The sequence below is a fragment of the Hydra vulgaris genome, chromosome 01 (genome assembly GCF_038396675.1).
Source record: "Hydra vulgaris chromosome 01, alternate assembly HydraT2T_AEP".
Lineage (NCBI taxonomy): Eukaryota > Metazoa > Cnidaria > Hydrozoa > Anthoathecata > Hydridae > Hydra > Hydra vulgaris.
Genome location: NC_088920.1, coordinates 69,422,781 through 69,428,679, shown reverse-complemented (window position 1 = coordinate 69,428,679; position 5,899 = coordinate 69,422,781).

Genomic DNA, 5,899 nt, shown 5'->3' with positions numbered 1-5,899 from the left:
CTGGTAATTATCTCACAAAACACGCATTAACATTTTGAAAAATGACGTTTATGCTAAATGACATCAACAACCAACATCAAAGAATACTTATTACTTAATTAGTTGATGGTTGATATTACTAAACACCTGAATCAACCACAAGATAAAAGTGTTGATTAGTTTCAAAGTTTCATGAACAAGTTTCATAAACTAATTTTTTTTTTAAATAAGCCAAAATAACATTTATAGAACATGCTTGGGCGACCTCTAAACATCAACCAAATGTATAAATATTTTTACACAAACATCTTATCATATAAACAAAAATTCTAGAGGGTGGGAGCACAACATTTCAACTTTTAATTTTTAAGGACCACCCTAATATATATATATATATATATATATATATATATATATATATATATATATATATATATATATATACATATATATATATATATAAGAGAGAGAGAGAGAGAGAGAGAGAGAGAGAGAGAGAGAGAGAGAGAGAGAGAGAGTATAGTATAGATATATACTCTATAGACATTATTATTAGCAAAAGAGAATGGTTCTGAAGCATTAGTATCAAAACAATCGAAATAGTAATAGTAGATCAAAACAATAGTAACAGTATTGCACAAACTGAAGTTCGTGCAATACTATTACTATTGTGTTACTATTATGTACTGTTTTGATCTCCTTTTTATATATAAAATAAATACTTGTCAAAAATAAACAGTTATTAAGTAATTTTATTCAACGCTCACTAAATAATAATATATTATATATTTAAATATATATAATACTAAATATATTTAAAAAAATTTTTAGAATAGAATACTTACACAACTTTGTAGATATAATTACAAGTTAAGTTATTTAAAACGCGTATTAAAGGGATTTAATTTATTTCAGTGGGGGTTAGAAATACCTAAGCCCCCGGTTAATAATAATCGCTGTATTTTAAAATAGTTCAACTCCCGGGGTTAATTTATTTCGAAATAGATCAAACGGGGAGTTAAAAAAATTTAACCGGGAGTTATCTTTTTGGGGAGTTAATCTATTTCGCGTCACCGGAAATAGCTTTTTTTTGGTCTTTGACATAGATAACTTCCAGAAATGGAGCAAACTCCAAACATTTATATGTTTATGCTTATGTCAAATAAGGATGCTTTGCAAAAAATTGCGATGATTGGAGGCTGGAAACAAAAAAGCCCCAAAATTTTTGCCCTCCTTCCCCAAGCGTGAGAGCAGCAAGTTGATCAAATATTTTTTGTACTGTTTTTAACTAGACTTATATTCATCGATAAAATTTAAATTTCATAGTAAAATAATTTAGCTTTCAAAAACTATGACCATATAAAGTTTAAACTTTAGATGGTCATAGTTTTTCCGGTCATAAGTTTTCCATAATTGGTCATAATGGTTCCGGCTCTGATACTTATATATGAATATATATATATATATATATATATATATATATATATATATATATATATATATATATATATATATATATATATATATATATATATATATATTAATATATATAATATATATATATGTATATATAAATATATATATATATATATATATATATATATATATATATACATACATATATATATATATATAAATATATTAGATATATATATATATATATATATATATATATATATATATATATATACATATATATATATATATATATATATATACATATATATATATATATATATATATATATATATATACACATATATATATATATATATATATATATATATATATATATATATATATATATATACATATATATATATATATATATATATATATATATATATATATATATATATATATATATATATATATATATATATATATATATATATATATATATATACAGTATTGGACGAAACGAGTGCAACCAAATAATGCTAATTTAGTTTCTTTATATAAAAGTGCTGCATTTTTTCAATTTAGAGAAATAACTATGTAACATTTTGGAGACAAAGTTTTTCAAGTTTTATTCATCACAAAGTTCATTATCTGTACACGAAAATTAATAAATTAATCCAAAGTATTAAAAAAAGTTGATTTCCTTCTGGACAAAACAAGTGCAGGTCGACAAAATGTTGACCAAGCTGTATTTCGCTATCAATATTTCGTGGCGAATCCATTGTTGTTGATCACAGCCTTGCATCTTCGAGGCATAGATTCGATCAGGTGATCAATGAAACTTTGTGTAATCGCTGCCCAGACCTTTTGGATTTGTTCAAATAGTTGATCCTTATTACGAACACCTTCACAATTAATTCTGCGGTTGACGATCTCCCACAGGTTCTCGATAGGGTTGAGATCCGGATATTGAGGCGGCTAATCCGTCACCGATAGGTGGTTGTCTTAAAACCACTGCTTGACTACTTTTGCAAGGTGTTTCGGATCGTTGTCTTGCTGAAAAACCCATTTTATTGGCATATTCCATTCAGCATGAGGTAGCATAACATCTTTGAGGATATTTTAGACATGAAACGGTCTATTATTCCATCGTTTCGATGTATAGAACCTAGACCATTAGCAGAAAAACACCCCCAGACCGTTACATTACCACCGCCATGCTTCACGGTCTTATGGCAGTAACGTAAATCGAGGCGTTTTCCGGCCGGTCGACACGGCAAATGCCATCGTTCCCAATGATGTTGAACTTCGATTCATCACTGAACAGGACATTTCGTCATTTCTGCACATTCCAGTCAATATGAGATGTAGCAAACAGGAGTCTTTTCTTCTGGTTTTGTAGTGAAATCAGCGGTTTTTTTGCAGGGCGTCGAGAAAACAATCCGGCTTCAAGAGCACGTCGTCTAATTGTTCGGTCCAATACAGGCAGCTCTAATTGCTTTTGTATCTCGACTGATGATATCCAGGGATCCTTCTTGACGGATCTGACGATCATAGAATCCTCTCTAGAAGTGGTGAAACGCGGTCTTCCAACTTTGTTATCTGTTGCCAACTTTCTTGGAGTACGATATTTGGAACATAGACTTGATAACATCCATTTTTACACATGCGATATTTATCACAAATACTTTTTTGTGACATTCCACTTACGTAATTGCTGATAATTTTCTTTCTTAATTCTAATCCAAGACTGTCGGGAGCCATTTTTGCATTTGAAGTCATAAAAATAGTATAATTAAATAATCACGCTTCTCAAGGCTTAACGTGTTACATTTACCCTGTGATGATACAATAATGCTCTGTGAAACACAACGTCTTGGTTGGATGTGGACTGTATTGATGTAATGAAACACTTGTTGTATTTCACTTCTTGTATTGATGTTCTTCGATAAAACGCTTTGATAAAACTCACTTCGATAAACTGTCTTGATAATACTGACTGATTGACTTCCATATACTGACTGAATTACATGTCGATTTACATGTCTCTTATATATTAAAATGAATCTGTGTGAACCTGTTCTGGAAGGTTCTAGATGCTTTTATTCGATGCTTCTGGAAACTTCTGGATGCGTCTGGTTGCTTCTGATTGTTTCTGGATATTTCTGGATGCTACTGGATGCTTCCAGATGCCTCTTCTGGAAACTTCCGGAAGCTTCTGCATGCTTCTGGATCTTGTGGAAACTTCTGGATACTTCCTTTAATTAGTAAAAAACTTCCGTGACGTTAATACGGACCAGACTTAAGAAAATGAAACAAAGCAAAAAAGTTGCACTTGTTTTGTCCGCTGCAAAATGGCACTTTTCAAGGAAATTCTGCCTGTGTTGTCACCTGTCAGCTGATTGCTCATGTCATGGCATGCTTTACTAAAAAAGTTTTATTTCTTTCAGATTTATTTTTATTTTGAAACGTTGAAAGCATATTATGATATATTGCTAAGCAATAAATAATTTAAGTAGTTAGTGAAAAGATATTTAATGCCATTAGTTTAATAAAATAATAGAACGACTTGTCTTACAGTAAAATTAAATAAAGACTACAGCACTCTTCAGCAATACTTTAACTAACAAAAAAATGACATAAATGAAGTTGCGCGCCGTTAAGTTAATAATGAAAGAGTAAATATGGAAAACTAATATAGAACATTTTAGCTAACAACCAATCAAATTTAAAGATGATAGATGAAATTCTGGAAAACCAAAATAAAAAAATTTCTTGCGTTAATTTTTTTAAAAACTAATAGTTTCTCGAATTTAAATTGTTGAAAAACCAATTTTTTTTCGTTTCTTTTGCGAAAAACCAAATCATTTTTTGGATATGCCGTAAAACCTTTGGGTGTTCTATGAAACCAATTGATTTTCTAGATAACCAATGAAGAACCAATTTTCGTAAAAGTGTTGGGAGTTTAGTAAACTATGGAAAATTTATATTCGAGCATATATAGGTTTAAAGAAGTTTTTTGTTTAAGTCAAAGTTACATAAGTTTTAAATTATTAAGTCGAAAAAAAAAATACTATGTTCAACAACTATAGTTGTCGTTCTTAAAAGGTTTTTTGAGTTTGTGATAAAAACTAAAAGCAAATAAAAAACACAGTCCCGCATTTTAGAAAGCGTTTTGCGTGAATTACACAAATAACAATTCTCCATAAATTAGAAATTTTTGAGTCTGTTAGAGCTAGAAAGATTAAAGATTGAATCAGTTGGAGCTAGAAAGGTTAAAGATTGAATCAGTTGGAGCTAGAAAGGTTAAAGATTGAATCAGTTGGAGCTAGAAAGGTTAAAGATTGAATCAGTTGGAGCTAGAAAGGTTAAAGATTGAATCAGTTGGAGTTAGAAAGGTTAAAGATTGAATCAGTTGGAGCTAGAAAGGTTAAAGATTGAATCGGTTGGAGCTAGAAAGGTTAAAGGTTGAATCAGTTGGAGCTAGAAAGGTTAAAGGTTGAATCAGTTGGAGCTAGAAAGGTTAAAGATTTTATGAATAGCAAAAGTATACATTACAAAAATTTCAAAGTTGTAGAAAAAAAAATGGAATCATTTATTCATTTTTTATTTAAAGCTATCTATTTATATTAATAGGGACCAGGCGGACATCCACGGATTATAAAACAAATTTACATTGATTTTTTTCAACTTGTTGTAAGCATTTGCTTACAACAAGTTGAGCAGCACAACTATAGGTAAAAGAAGTTAGGAAAACGCTTTTAAGCTCTGAACAGAAAATGCCAAACCTATTTCCTTGGTATTTGGTATTTTCATTGTCATAAATGTCTTTTAAATTATACGCTCTTGTATTACATCCATTGTCTAATAGTATTACAAGTCTGTTGTCAACATAAAGGGTAAATCTTCAATCCGTACAAAAATATATTTATCAGATGCTGGAAACTTTTTAGCAATTTTTTTTTCAATTTTACTTACTGTGATTGAATTATTTATTTAAGTTGAAGTTGCAAAAAGATCATTTTATAATTAAAGATATGTCGTTTTTTATATCTCCATTATATCTTATTATTAAACAGTTTCACAACAAGGCTGCAAACAAGCACCATTAGGTTGAAAGTTAACAAAAAATAAAAAAAAGAGTTAAAGAGTTGAGTTAAAAAATTTTCATGAATCTAAAGATGTTCAAGCAAAAAAGGTAGATGAATAAATGTTTTTTGAGCATTTAGAAACAGTCAAAAGACATTTTAAACTACGAATAATGTCACCAAACGGTTCTTACACAGCATTAGTTTGGTAAATATATTTTACGACTTAGCAAAGAAATATACTTTACGAAAAGGCAAACTCATTGCAAGCACGTTTATCAGTGCAGTTTTTACAAAAAATTGAAAAACTGATTTTTAAAAGTAGCAAGGCTCGTCTTGGCATAAACTTTTAAAAAAACTGCAAACTGTTTAAAGTTTTTTAAAAACATCTTGGACTCAACATACCGCATGCAAAATACAATGATATAATC